General features: G+C 33.3%; 1 protein-coding gene across 1 annotated transcript in view; it reads left to right on the plus strand.

The window, feature by feature from the left end:
• LOC129036989 (uncharacterized) overlaps nucleotides 1-16,123 on the plus strand; it is a 170,635-nt gene that overhangs the window by 17,689 nt on the left and 136,823 nt on the right. The window contains exon 2 of the transcript XR_008502710.1: nucleotides 4,424-4,519. The gene's annotated coding sequence lies outside the window, so the exon portion shown is untranslated. The remainder of the gene's footprint in view (nucleotides 1-4,423; nucleotides 4,520-16,123) is intronic.

A 16,123-nucleotide genomic window follows, 5' to 3' on the forward strand; every position in this document is an offset into this window, starting at 1 on the left:
TATATTTTCCTTATTTTTAGAAAATAATATTTTTATATTAACCTTCAAAGTCTATGCTAGCTATATTTAGGCATGTCTTTATGATCACGGTTTCAGCTAAATTTCCTGGAAACTCACTGTTGTAGTGTGCTCTTACCTGAATTAATTTTGTTTTACTCTTTTAGGTCCTCAAAGACTGAATTTTTGGAACATTTTAGCAAAAACCACATACATCTTTAAGGAAAAACAAATAAGATACTTTTTGACATCTGGAAACCTTACAGTTAGTTTTTAGCTTATAAGTTTGGCCACCATTCATAAGTTTACTTACAATAGCAAGTACATTTTATGTGCATTTTACATGTTGGTGTAATATAAGATACGGTCAATGCTGACTTGGAAAGATACACAGAAAATCTTTGCAAATTTTGAGGTAGAAAAAACTACTGTTTTATATGTCTCCACTAAGATGCTTAAGTAAAGTTGCTTTACTTAAAGCAACTTTTAAGTAAAGTTGCTTTACTTAAAGCACAAAGATGCTTAAGTAAAGTTATAATGCATTTATGACTCTTTTTTTCTATTAAAAATAAGAACTGATAAAATGATTTTCAACATCTACTATTGATTTTCTACAGACTGGTGATTCGATCAAGAGTAAAGGAATGGTGATTGATTTTAGCTTTTGGAGAGTTGAAGAGAGCTCGCTAAAACTGCAGGCTGTGATTCAGAAATCCCATAACTGAGAAAGCCTAAAACTCAAAAAGGACACGTTTATTGTTGAGACAATATGGCCTAAATTAATCTGAGTATATTCAAATGCAAAGTGAAAATGCTAAGCATTTAAGTGCCTTCGGCTCCTGTTCATTCCCCTAAATGGAAAAGCTGCTACGATAAAGAAAATACCTGGCAGCAGACACAGTGGCTTGGATGTGGCAGGCAGAAATGAGATGCTTACACACCCATGTACTCCTCTACAAACCATGTAATAAATGTGCATGGGTCAGTGGGAAGTGAAATGATTAGCCATATAATGCAGAAAGGTGTGTTTTCTACACACATTAGCAAATTAAAATACAGCCTGCCTTCATTGTGAGATGCAATTTCTCTTTATTTTATATATATTTCCTCCAAGCTGGTTCTCTTTATTTTATTTTCTTGAACCCTCTTCTCACACTTTGATGGAGTCAGTTAAACATTCACTAGCTCTGTTATCCCCACCTTTAAATGAAATAAATATGGTTTAAGTCTCAAAGCTGCTTGCTGCTACATGAATAAAGGTAGCAGGCACTTGCCTCAGCAAAACAACAGCAGCTGAAATGTGGTGAAATGCACATATTTATAGATGACACTGCAGTATTTATAATGTGAGGCTGGAGTCTCTACAGCGGAGATCTGGCTCTGTGTGACTGTGCCACTGAGGTCAGTTCAAGGCAGCTGACTGGCTTTCTATATATGGCCTGGGGGACAGCTGTTAAGTTTTGAGACTAGAGCATTTAAAACAAGTCTTGGACCTGTTAAAGTCTAATAATTAGAATGAGAAATGGCAGGACTGGGAGTAAAAGATGCCATAGTCTTGACATTAGGGAAATATTTCCAAAAGAAATGATTTTGTGTCAGGTTGTAGTTATTACAAAGAAAATATTTAATTATTTTTGTGGTCTGAGTAACAAGTAGAACAAAAAATCAATGCAATAAAGTTTATAATTTTGATTATGTGACTCTCTCTTTGAGCAGTACTTTAGCAGAAAAGCAGATGGGCTCTGATTAGGCTTATAAATATAGAAATGTATTGATCACACACAAAAAACTCCTTGAAGTGTTCCCTGCATGAGGTCAATGCATCTTTTAAAAGAGTAAAAAGATGTAGCTTGTCTCTCAAGGCTCCAACAAAGTTCGTGGAGCTGACATCTCTATAAATTACAGAAACATATTGACTTCTTTACGGACTAGCCACAAACCAAATGGGATTATGTTGAGCAGTGTTCAGAGAATGTACAGAACCCTATTTTGATTCCATTGTATAGATGTAAATTTTGTCAATGTTAAAGAGTCCAAAGGAGCAGGGGGAGCTGTAGAATAGACACATTTGCACGAAGGAACTGGATTTTTTAACAAAGTTGTGAAGATTTTGGTTGCAACAAATTCTAGCCCATTTACCTCAACACCCTTCACTTTTGTTTATATAATGAATGAGATGTTTTCACCTTCCAAGGTTCTTATCCATCTATAATTGTAGTTCCTCTGAATTATCCCTGACTACATTCTCCAAACCCAAACAAGAGAATGTTCCTGCTGAACATCATCCTGTCACTACAGAAACTTTGGAATCTTTGTAGAACATTTCTAATGGCTGGCAGAAAACTTTCCTTTTCAGAAGTACACTTTGGGCTCAGTTCCTTTTCCCAGGGCAAATAAGGAGCTTTATCATTTCTCTTAGTAACTAAATACACGCTTGTAACAAAGTAACATTTATACAAAACTCTTAGAAAATATAAGAGAAAGCTAAGCATTTCCACATAAAGCAGTCCCTTTGGTCTAAAAGGATGTTTGTTAAATTAACAATTATGTAAAATTATTTCAATTGTTTCTTCATAGCATCAAAATTCTAGAAACTCTTTCAAGACCCAAGTAGGCAACATCCACTGAATAAACGTTAAAACTGTCACTTATGTATCATAGTTCTATTCTCTAATCACTCAAGCATTTTTAGGAAGAAGACTCATACTTCCCATCTTATAACAGGCATTTTATCCTAGTCATTACAGATGTAACTTAGCTCAAAATAAACCAGCCTAGATCTGAAGGGATTTGTACTAGAGACATATCTATTTTAAAATATGAGAATTAAAACCTTATTAACTTCGGTGTCATGTTTTCAGCTGCATAAGACATTTATCCAATTAACTATTTTATATGAATGACTTCGAGAAGATGTAACTAGTTTGAAAAACAGGGAAAATCAAGATTATAATTACAGAATAAACAAAAAAATCAGAGATTAAAAAATATACAAGTCTTTCATTGTACATATTTATTTGTGTCTTCTCAGTTAAAAAAGAAACAATTCTCTTGAGTGCTTACCATGTCGTAAGTAGATATCATGTTAAGGGTTTTGCAGGTGTCAGTTCAACCATCTCAAGAATCATTTAAGTTTGATACTATTAACATTACTTCTATTGTAGGAATGATGAAACTGAGACTTCATCATTAATTAAAAAAACTTATTGGTAGAAGAGAGAGTCAAATTCTGGTATTTATGTACCCCTTAAACAATATTGTGCTGCATTTCTGATGGAAAACAAGAGCAACAAATAGAAAGTCCAGGCAAAGCAAGTTCATTAACTGAGGTCACTCATCTGCCTAATGGCAAAACATGAGCTGAGACTATAATCTACTGACTCATAATCATTAAGACATTTTTATTCCATAAAAAAATTTGTGTGCGCATTGTGTATTATATGCCATCTTATAACTACTGTTTATAACTCTTACATAATTTATAGCGTATATAAAAGTGATACAAGATTAATAGATTTTTTTTAATGATACACTTCGTAATTTTGTCTATTCTTGCTGAAAAGGGCACTCAAAAACATCTCTCCCAAATACTCCACCAAAAGTTTTGTGGAAACCCCTTGAGAGAATTGCTCTATGATAAATGGGTCATTCCCTCCTCAGAGTGGTTGACTTTAGTTGAATAATTTAATTACTCTCCTTTTACTACTAGCTGAGTTTAATTGCATGGAAGGTACAGGGATGTATTTTATTGGTCACCATTAATTGTTGAATTACTTAATTTTGAGTTGGCATAGTGAAGGAATTCAGGGACGGAAAGATTTGATTTTGTTGCCCCCCATCCCCCGCGCACCCCCACCGCCCCCCGCTACAGGTGATTTGTGTAGAATAAACTTGATAAGTTTTAGGATGCAGAGGATGGGGTAGGGAAAATTCAAGATCAGCAACTAGGAATAGTGCCAAAAGGGAGGAAAATATACCACAGATACTTCAGCTACTTGTTCATTTTTCTAGATGACTGGGTACTAGATTTCATGTGGTGCTATAAGAGAAACAGACAGACAATATCTCAAATAAATGATAAGCAGTTTGGACCGTGAGGGATCAAGAATGAGAAATGACAACTTTGCCTTTACTCACACTATTTTTTCTTTCCCTTGGATACCCTCCTTTCTCCCTATGCTGTAGTTTGGTGTGTTTGACCCCTCCAAATCTCATATCGAAATTTGATCCCCAGTGTTGGAGGTGGGGCCTAACAGGAAGTGTTTGGATCATGACAGAGGATTCCTCTTGAATGGCTTGGAGCCATTCTCCAAATAATGAGTGAGTTCTCACTCTGTTTGTTCCCAAGAGAGCTGGTGGTTAAAAGAGCCTGGAACATCACCCCTCCATCTCTTCCTTCCTCTCTCACTGTTTGATCTCTACACAGGATGCTTCCTTTCCCTTCTGCCATGAGTGGAACCAGCCATAGGCCCTCATCAGAGGCAGATGCTGGCACTTTGCTTCTCGTACAGCCTGCAGAATGGTGAGTCAAATAAATACCTTTTCTTTATAAATTACCCAGCCTCAGGTATTCCTTTATAGCAACACAGAAATGGAGTAAGAGCCTCTCTATCCACCTGGAAAATCCTACTTCCCAGAGAGTTTTCTTTTATTTGCTCATGCCGACAAAGTAGGGTCAACAGCTTGAAACCAAACCTTGTAAAGGTTGCTAATCTGTGGTTTTAAAAATTCAAATGCCTTTAGAAACCAGGCAGGGGACCTTAATGTGAAGCAGGAAAGATTATTCTAACAAACGATTGTGTGGACTAAAAGGGGCATCACCCTCAGACACTGAATACTCAACAAGTATTTGAACAACTTGAGTTAGGATTTCTTCTGAATTGTGCTGGATACAGCTTTGGCAACTTAACAGAGGCTCGAGAGTATGTTGCCTCATGATTGTCAAAGGAAAGTCTATTATTACACTCCACAATGGCTCTAAAACCTGGGAATGGGCTAGCCTATTTCTTACTATATTAAATAACTTCTATGTCTAATGGCAATAATTTTTCAAGGTTCTTGAGCCAAATTTTTATAGATTTTTAAATTACCTATTCTCTGTATATATACATCAGTTTATATCCACCACTTCCAAACTTTTTCTTCTAACTTTCAATGTGCTGCTTCTGATTTTTTGTGGCCTAAGACTATGGATAAATACATTTTTGAAATTTTGCATAAAATAAAAATAAGGTTTGAGTAAGCAATCTTAGAACTGTGTATAAATTCAAGATATATTTTTATATAATATTTGATAGATATTAAGCAATACATCTAACATTTAAGTAAATTTAAAAGTTAATTAAAACATTAACTATGACCTATCAAACTTATAAACTATTAAAACACTAGTAATATTAATACCTATTATCTGTTCTTCCCATATTTAATTTCTAACTTCCCTACTAGAACAAAAACTACTCTTAATTTTGTGCTTATCATTTGTTTGTTGTAGTTTTTTAAATAGTACTACTATATATTTAAGTGTTAAACAATATGTTGCTTAGCTTTCTTGGTTTTGAGCATTATGAATTATCAAAATTATGTTTTCCACTATGAATTGTGTTTCTCCCTCATTATATTTCTCACATTTATCCATGTTGTTTTATGTAGTTGCAATTTATTCTTCTCATTCTTTCATAATATACCACCGTGATTATTGCAAACTTTATTTAGCCACGTTCTAGTCAATGCATCATTTCTGTTTTTTTCAATTCTATGAACAATACTGTTATGAACATTATGTCTTTCCTGGTATACATATGCAAAATTTCCTCTAAAATATTGTTCAAACATTTTACTGTGATTTATACCAAGATATAAATTTTAAACAACAGCTTGGTAGATATTTACAATAAGGAGTCTTTTAGTCTATGAATGTGGTATATCATTCCACTTATTTAAGCCTTTTAAATCTTTCTCTTTTTTTTTTCTTCTTCTAGAGACAGAGTCTTACTCTGCTGCTCAATCTGGAGTGCAGTGTTATGATCATAACTCACTGCAGCCCCAAACTCCTGTGCTCAAGCTATCCTCCCACCTCAGCTTCTTGAGTAACTGGAACTACAGGCATATGCCAATATGCTTGGCTATTTTTTAAATTTTTATTTTTTAAACATATGGGATCTTAACTTTGTTGCCCAGGTTGTAAATATCTTTTCATAAAGTTTTCTTCTTTGCATAGAAACCATTAGCCACATTGAATTTTTCTATTCCCTCTTGAGATTACAAGTAGAAAGCAGACCTTCTAGTTTATCCCTTAGTTCTTTTAACATTCTTTCATATTTCCCATTTTCTTTTATCTCTAAACTATGACGTACTTGCTCCACATCTATCTTCCAATTCTTTTATAACCATTGGCTGCTTTCTTACCTACAAATTAATTGTAAATTGTAAATTGTTGTTCTAGAATTTCATTTATTCTTTTCCAGATAAGTTTTGGAATTGTAATAGTTTATTTTCGGTTGTTCACTTAAAAAAAACTTTCTTCTTTTTCTCTTGAATATATTACATGATTTTATATTTTCTATGATAATTATATTATCTGAAGTCTTTGAGAGGCCTAAAGTTGTTGCCTTTTTAGTTTCTGCTTACTCTACCTCATGTTATTGTGTTTTCTAGGTTGGTTGGTTGGTTGATTTGTTTTTGAGACGGAGTCTCGCTCAGCCGCCCAGGCTGGAGAGCGGTGGCACGATCTGGGCTCACTACAAGCTCCACCTCCCGGGCTCAGGCCCTTCTCCCGCCTCAGCTTCCCAAGTAGCTGGGACTACAGGTGCCCGCCACCACGCCGGGCTAATTTTTGATTTTGTATTTTTAGTAGTGATGGGGTTTCACTGTGTTAGCCAGGATGGTCTCTATCTCCTGATCTTGTGATCTGCCAGCCTCGGCCTCGCAAAGTGCGGGGATTACAGGCATAAGCCACCGCGCCCAGCTAGGTCTGTTTTTATGATTAAAATATATTAGCTATACTTGGTTGAAGTTAGCTTGTAAAAAACTGGGTCTGACTCAGTGATGTTAACCTCCAAAGAGAATTTTATTTGTTCCTGCCGGATCCAAGAACCTGCTATTAATCTGAAGCTACTTTAACCTCCTCAGTGTTTCAATCTTAATCCAGTGATATTAGGTCTAGCTCTTCCACTGGTATTCCCAAGGCCTTGGCTCTAATTGCATCATCACTAGTGGTATTAGTTCCCAGGGCAATTATGTACCATTCACAGCTGCTTTCTCTCATTAAAGTTCATCGTTTTGTTGTGGTGGTGGCGGTGGTGCTTTGGTCTTAATTTTTAGTCTTTGGAGATTTTCCTTATTTGACCTTGACCTCAATGTCTTTCAAAGTATGTTTTATCCAGATTGTAGTCATATTGTAGCCAAAAGACCTTTCAAAGTAGCTAGCTTAACTCCCTTATTTCCAGAAACCAAAGGCCCCATGCATGATATCAACTTTACGGCTCCTTGACATCTACTGAGTGAATGACAAAATTCATTAGCAAACTAAAGAACATAATCAGCTTATGTGTGAATGTGTTGGGGAGTCTGCTTACAAATTTATGTTTGACTTTTACAAATAACTGTACATGTTACTTTGGATAAATGAAATTGATGAATCTCTTTGGGGACTATGCAAATATTAAAAAAGAAGAGCCTGAAGGTTTTATCTGCTGGATATAATGTTGTGGGAATGTTAATAAGAGTTAGATTATAACTTCTGTTAATAAGATATCTCTGGTGCTATAAAAAGAGGTTTTTGCTTCGTTGATAGTACGGTGAATTAAAAAACATTAAGTAAATGCTTTTCCTCTAGTGTCCACATTAAGAGGAGAAGGCAAGTTCTTGTTGGAAAAGTACTAATAGGACTTCATTCTTCTAATTAGAGTTACTTTTTTTCTTTTCCTTTTGACAGCTGCCTGGGAAATATATAAAATGTAGTGAGCTGAATGGCATTAGGGATTTAATAGTGTCTGAGAAAAAATTCAACTATCTGTGCATTGTTTTAAGCCAAAGAAATACAATAAATTATCCAATTAACCTTACAATCCTGTGGGTCTTTAAGTGTTATATTGTACATATTATCTTTCAAAGGACTATTCCACTCTCTTCATGGTTTTGCTTTATCATTTTGGTAAGTACTTTCAAGTTTGTGTATGCATCAGGATGGCTGAACAGGTTTCTTAATACATCCCATGAGGTGGTAACAGAGAAACTCCAGGGTTGAGGTGGAGACAAGTGATACTACCTTTATGGTACAGTGTTATCATATTACTCCAACTACTTGCCACAGCAATGGCTGGAGTGCAGGAAGGTTCTGAGGATGTGAGGAAGAGGTGTATAAGATACAACTGTGCCTAGGATGCTCATTTTCAACGATCAGTTAGGACTTTCTACAGTTTGCGTACTCCTTAGTCTCTTGTACATCACATAGTAACTACTCCTTAGATTCCTTTTCCTGTGCTTTTTGCAAGTTAGGGATTATTCACTTCATTAAGGTGTAATCTAGTACACTGGAATTGTCTTTTCCATAAATCATAAAAACAACAGTTCTATAGTGTCCTTTTTATGAAAATTCTTAAATATCACTTAGATTTTATGGTAAACATAAATATCACAATTACTCCTTTGTGTTTAATTACAGAAAAGCAGAAAAATATTATTTTATGCCTGTGACATGCAATGCAGGAAATTTGAATTCAGAATATAAATCAAGCAGCTGAGAGAAAAATCCATGATTAATTTAATACTTTATTGAAAAAGGCACTAAAGAATGGTCACAAATGTAGTGGTGTATTATAGATAAACTAATTGTTTATGTAACTGCAAATTTTTTTAAAGGCAATGTCTTTAGTTCTGCTCATAAAAAAAAAAGAAAACAGCTTGAGCCCACAACTTCTAATCACACATTCAAATGTATTCGAACTATAGATGTTAATCACTCAATTCATCTTTCCAAGTGTGATGAAGATGAGTTTAGGGTGAAGTTGAGTGTATGAGTTTTTCAAGATAACAGATTATTGAAAATCTGGGCATCTAGCTGGCTTTTGTTTTTTATGTTTGGAAATAAGAATGGGTCAGAGCACATAAGAAAAATGTTAAAATCAAACTGAAATCTGAGAAGAGACAGTCTCTCAGAGAGCCAGCAAGCCTGAATGGGATAGAAGAGAAAACATGAATTAATTAATTAAAAGGAGGAATTGAAAGACTGCTGTGAAACAGCGTTACTGAGGAGGACCAGTTTCAGAGAACATAAGGTAAGAAGATGATTTAAAAAGCAATGACTATGGACCAATCAGACGAGAACAATCAGAGATGAAAAAAATAATTTCTGAAAATGTATCGGGTAGCTTATGAAGCTAAGATCATGAGATGTCACCTAGGTCAGAGCCTGAGTGTCTCTAAAACCTCTCTCACATAAGTCTCTATAACCTCTCAGGTAGGTATATGCACTAAAGACATGCAAGTGCAGTTGAGAGGGCAAATTAGTTTTCTTCAATGCTGTCCTAATATGTTCAGACACATATTTCATAGCAATTCTCATACCCATGTGAGAATGTGTTAATTACAACAATGTTTATGGTGGTCAGGTGTTACAGACAATTTGGGTGACATCACCAGAAAATGTGAGTAAACGTAAGTAAATGTATACCATGATAAATCTTTCAGTGATTCAAAACAGTGAATTAGATGTATTTATGGCAAAATGGATATATAAATAAATATATATAATATTTATATATATTATATATATCCTTCCTGATATTGATCAATCTACCTAAAGTTATAACAATTTCATCAATCTTTTTAAAAAATCTGCATTTATTTGCTTTTTCTTTAGTTTTCTCTCTTTTTAAATTAACTTTTGCTCTTACATTTATTATTTACTTTCTTCTACTTGCTTTGAGATTTTCTTCTCTATCCAGTTTATTATATTAGAAGCTAATATCACTATTTGAGACTTTTCTTGTATTATAAGTATTTAATGCTACAAATTTCTTTCAGAACATTGTTTTAGCTGTATTCCACAAACTTTGATATACCATTAGCATCTTTATTTAGTTCAAAATGTCTAATTTGCCTTTGCTTTCTTTGAAACATGGGCTACATAGAAATGTGTTGTTTACTTTGTAATTACTTGAGAATTTCCCATACATATTGCTGTTTTTTATATATATATTTGATATATAAATATATGTGATATATATAAAATATATATGTTAATATATAGTTTAGTTCTATTATGGTCAGAAAATACGTGTTTTATAATTTCAATTCTTTTAAATTTATTGATTTTGCTCTGTGGCTGAAATTATAATTTCTCTTGTTAAATGTTTCATGTCCACTTGAAACTAATGTCCATTCTGTTAAGTTGAAAGTTCTTTAAATATCAATTAGTTGATTTTACTCCCTGGTAGAATTTCTTGTTTTGAATTATACTTTGTATCATATTTACATAGCCACTACAGTTTCCTTTTCATTATTATTTTAATGGTGTATCTTTTCCCATCCTTTTGCTTTTTCTGTATGTGTATTTACATATATATTTTGTAAACAGCATGCAATTCGGTATGGCTTTGTTATCCAAACTGATAATCTTTGTCTTTTTATTGGAGTGTTTAAAACAATTACATTTAAAATAATCATGGATATGTTTGGGTTCAAATATTTCTTTTTACTTTTTTTTCAATTTGTAATATCTGTTCTTTGTTCTAATTTTCCTCTTTCCATGTCTTCTTGAATTATTTTTATTATTTCATGTTATCTCCACTAATTATTTATTAGTTACACTTATTTCTTCTCTTTTTGTTTTAGTGATTGTTATAGGGTTTTATATACATATGTCTCTGTCTTTCTCTCTGTGTGTGTGTATGTGTATTTAGCTTATAATGGTCTACCTTCAAATAATATTATACTACGTTACATGTAGTATAACAACATAGAATATACATTCATTTTCTCCCCATCTTGCTTTGTGCTATTTATGTCATTCATTTTACTTCTACATATATTATAACTCCCAAAATATATGTTATTATTTTGGTTTACACATTTGACTTTTCAAGAGATTTAAAATAAGGAAAAATATAGTTTATACATTTTCTTACATTGCTATACCTCTTTTTTTGTGTATTTATAAATGTATCTGTTATATTATTTCTGCTTAAATAACTGCTTTTAATGTTTATTTTAAACTTTTGGTTTGGCTATTTTTCTTTCAGTACTATATATTACCTCATTTTCTTTGGACTGCATACTTTTAAATGATATATCTAATATAATTGTTACCTCTGTTCCTTTATGTAAGGTGTGTTTCTAGCTTGTCCAACCTTTATTACTTTTTACTCATCTTTGGTTTTCAGTAGGTTGACTATGATATGTCTATGTATGTTATTCTTTATATTTATGCAGTTTTGAGTTCTCTGAATTTATTAGAGCTGTAGTTTACTTAGTCTTTCATTAATTTGGTAAAGTTCTCACCCATTATCTTTTCAAATGCTTCTACAACTCTATTCTCTTTGTCTCTCTCATCTAAGGCTGGGAGTCCAATTACACATATATTAGATCATTTATTAATGGTCTTGGATATTTTATTTTTTCACTATATTTCATTCTCTCTCTCTCTACACACACACAGTCACACACACATTATATTTTGGAAAACTTTAATCAAAATATATTCTAATTCACTGTTAACTTTCTGTAATGCCTTTAGTCTGCATATAAGCATGTGAAAAAATTTTTCAACTTTGATATCATGTTTTCTTAATCTTTCATTTCACAGGATTTCCTTTATAGTTTCTATCTTACTGCTAAAATTCTTCATCTGTTCCACACTGTTCTTATTTTCCATAGATTAATGAACATATTCATTATAATTATTTAAAAGTCCTAGTCAAATAGTTTCAAAATATGTTTCATTTCTGAGTCTGGTTCTGTTGACTGCTTTCTCCCTTGATGATGAGTTCTTTTTTTCATGCTTATTCATGTCTCTTGTGATTTTTAAAATTAGATTTAGGTATTGTATGCAAAAGAACAACAGAGACTAAAGTAAACAGCATTAACTCCTGGGAATTGGTATGCCTCTGCTTCTATCAGGTTGTCTGAGGGATTGAGACTTCTATTAGTCTATTTAACTCTGAGTCTCAGAGAATGTGGAGAGAGCCTATTCTCAGTATTTTTGTCTTTTCCTCCACAGCAACAAAACTGCCTTTCATAGTTAAGAAGTCTTGTCCAGGCGGTCTTGAACATAAGCAGTTTTTTTCACTTCTCTTCCAGTAGCAACAGCATCGTGCTTTGTATTTGTGTAGGAGCCTTGAAACAACAGAGGATTTATCCTTTCTCCAGCAGCAGCCAACCTTTGCTTGGGATAAAAAGAAGAAAGATTTTCTCTAAAAGACAGACAGGTTTTATTTTATATTTTCTCCAGAGGCAGCTTACCTATTTCTGGAATCTAAGCTGAAAGTTTTCTTGCCCCTTACCTAGAGGAAGACAGTTTTTGCTTTATATGAGAGAAGAGTTAATTGTGGGTTTCATACCTGTTCTATAGAAGCAACTTACCTCAGTGTTTCATCATTAACGGAGACTTTCTCAGGTGGCCTTTTTTGATTCTACTCTTTCTCATGGACACCTGGTGGAGGCTCATGAGAAAGATCTGGCAAGTGGGTGAAGACTACTTTTGTATTTAGAACTCTCAAGAATATTAACCTGTCCCACTAGCCCACACTCTCTGTTTATATGTTTGTTAACATTGAAGATTTTTTCTTCTTATTCACTTCAATGAGTGTCATCTCTGTTTGATGTGCTTTGCCAGGGCACAATACTTAGCGCGGCCGGTCCTTTCTTTCCTTAGAGGAATTTGTTACCCTTTGAAAATCAAAGTACCTCATTGCCTTGGGATTTCAACTCATTGAAGAATTGAAAAGCAAGCAAACAAGCAAGCAAACAAACGAAACCCCAATAACTCTGGTTCTGTATATTTTCTTTGTTTTACTTATTGTTGGGTGGGATCAACGTTCTCTTATGGCTTTCTATATTCTTAACAGAAGTAAAACTCTGATTGGTCTCTAAGAATAAATCTTAGTGAAAAAAATGAGAACTATAATGACATATATAATACCATTTAAGTAAATTAAAATATCTTCACATTATACAATTTGCATTTTCTAAAAGAATTTCAAATAAAATTAAATACATTATAATTGTTGCCTGAGGAAGAAGCAAAGGAAAGTGATATATATTAATATAAATGAATGAATTAAAGATAAATGAATAAAGCAAGAAAGGAAACTTTCATTAAACAAAGTTGATTATGTGCAATAGACAGTATGATAAACTCTGTCCTTTGTACCTGAAATCCAAAAGGTATTGATAAACAAACAACCAAACACAAAAGATTGGATATATGACATTATCTTTTTCCACTTGTATTGCAATACTGTGCATATATATCATCTTTGTTCCATCAGTATGCTGTTTATAAAACTTTTTTTACTTTAATAATAAACGTATTATGAAATATAAAATTTGACTCATTGCATTACTGTAAATATTTTAGTGGTTTTTTTGTGAGTATATGTAGCTAATTGGAGGATGAAATACAATGTTTTAAGCAAGTGTGATTAACATAATAAAGCACATGAATTACTATATTTTTGTGAAAAGAATAAAACAAAATACTATGAACATACATCATGGAGGAAATATTTTATTTGTTAATACCATGTTTACTTCTTTAATGGAAATAATTTTAGTTCTGTGTATCCATTTGAAATAAAGACAATACGCAAAGTGATTTATCTAGGCTATGAACGATTTGTGGTACCTTGGGTCAGATATTATGCCAATTATGAGCCTCAGTGTTTTTCATCAGACTCATGAGGTAATTAGATTTTAAGGTCACTTCCAAATCTCATAATAAAGAATAGCCTACAATAGATAGCAAGTTTTGGAAAATGTTTGGATAAGATACCGGAGAGTACAGCCTAAGACAGGACACCTTGATAAAAGAAAATGAGAGAGAGCTTTGTAGGTTGAGATTTATCAAGGTAGTTAAAAAAATAAAAACAAACTAGTAGAATAGTAAAAGTAGGAGCAACTTTCACTGATTGTAAGTAGCATCATGTAGTAAGCTTTGAGTAATATTGAATAAGATCTTAATTCAATTCCACTCTCTTGTGCCTACACATACATCTCTGTATGAGTCTTGTTGGCTGTGCAGATTTAGAAAATTGATAGTTCTACCTCAAAACTACTATGAGTATTCTAAATAGGATTTAGATTCCTCTCTAATTTAGCTTGGTTTTTCATCAAAAGCAGAGACTGTAAAGGATTTGTACATAGGTGGTTTATTTAGAAAGCAATGGAACCTCAATTTAGAGAGCTAAATGAGTTTCCAGCAAGAGTGGACAGCAAAGGAAAAAGAGTCCACCCAAACATACATTATCGGATTGCCCAGTGGATGCATCAGTTGGAGATAGATCTCTTGAAGTCCTTCAGAGGAGTAAATAAAATGTTTCTCAAAATTTCCACAAAAGATCTCTAAGCAAAAAGCCCATGACACACCTATCTTGAAATGCAAGTAATATCTTATACCCTTGAGCTGTGTGTATATGCATGCCATACAGTCTCTCAACACTGCTCCACATCAGGACTTGGAAAAGCCCAGGAAGAAAGAAAAACTCATGCAGAGACTGTTTGAACCAAGGCACTGTCAATATACCTAAGTCCAGTCTTACCAGAAGCTATTTACAGAACAAGGTGAGTCTGAGAGGATGATGTGGGGTGGTGTGGAAAAGGGTCTGATATACCTGAAGCTTTGGCATGGCAAGTAAGTGATTAAATTCCCTCCATCTGGGATTGGTAAGACGGTCTTTCAGTGTGATTCACAGAAGAATTTGCTTCTTATCTTCTGGCTAAACTTAAGACTGAGCTTAAATCTCAGACCATTGGCAGAGTATCTGCTTAATCTTTCAGTATACTCAAGGATCGGCACGGGGATGTTGGGATGGAACATTTTTCTATGTACGTTTAAGTTTCATGGAAAATAACACATATTTTACGTGTGATTCTTACATAAGGCAATGATTATTCTAAGTACTTTTTGAAGTAAGAAATAATATTTTTATTAATTTACACTTAAGAAATAATTTCTCCTGCTGTTTCTTGTGCTTTCTTCACTCTATTGGCAGAGGTTTTCTGTGCCTTTGAAAAGCTTTCCAAGTGCTAGAGTTGCTTCATTCAAAGTTTGCTTTCTCAAAGTTCCAATAAACCTAAAACCATATTATTCTCATAGTAGAAAACTCAGTGTGCTAGTTTTCAATCAGAATACATATTTTTTAAATTTCTGGTTGCTTTGTTTCACCTTACTTAGCTTCACAACATAAAAATAAAGTAAAGAATTAGAAGTGTTTATTTTCTCTTCAATAAAGACATATCTTGAACAATAGTATTAGTTATCAAAAGTGACTTTCACCTCTAGATGAAAGATACATTGTTTAAAGAAAGGAAAAGTATGGAAATTTCCACAGAACTACTTTTCAAAATTACTGTTTTATTCATTTTGATATATTTAGAAAAATGGGAAAAGAAGTCGTTTTGAAGTGGTAATAAGACATAATCTTTAACAAAAAGTTCAGGGACAAACTACTAAGAAAAAAATAATAGCTTTGTCATCAGTAAGAGAGATGTCACTGGGTGACTATGAGAAGATTGCAGGTAAAGTGGAAATGCAAAAAGTTGAAGGAAGCCAGCTGAGGGGTTAGATTTAGATCATAAAATTCTGAGAAAAATAGATGAAGCTTGGTGAAATCTCAAATACATTTTTATTAGTAAAACAATTACAATCCCACCTTCTTACCAGGTATTAAAGGTACTTGAAACTTCTAATTCAAAAGATCAAAGAGAGTGGATGCAACGCATTCATATTGTTCTTTTAGTATAGTTTTATGCTTCTCATGGACTATAAACACTTTTACTTTCTTTCATAATTATTTGTGCTGCACAGTTTCCTCTCAGTGTGAAATCAAATACCATTTCCTTACTTTTTGGTAGACCTTTATAAAAAGATTACGCTATAAACCAATCAACAAAAGATGACATTTAA

The sequence above is a fragment of the Pongo pygmaeus genome, chromosome 4, assembly GCF_028885625.2.
Source record: "Pongo pygmaeus isolate AG05252 chromosome 4, NHGRI_mPonPyg2-v2.0_pri, whole genome shotgun sequence".
NCBI classification, from domain to species: Eukaryota; Metazoa; Chordata; class Mammalia; order Primates; family Hominidae; genus Pongo; species Pongo pygmaeus.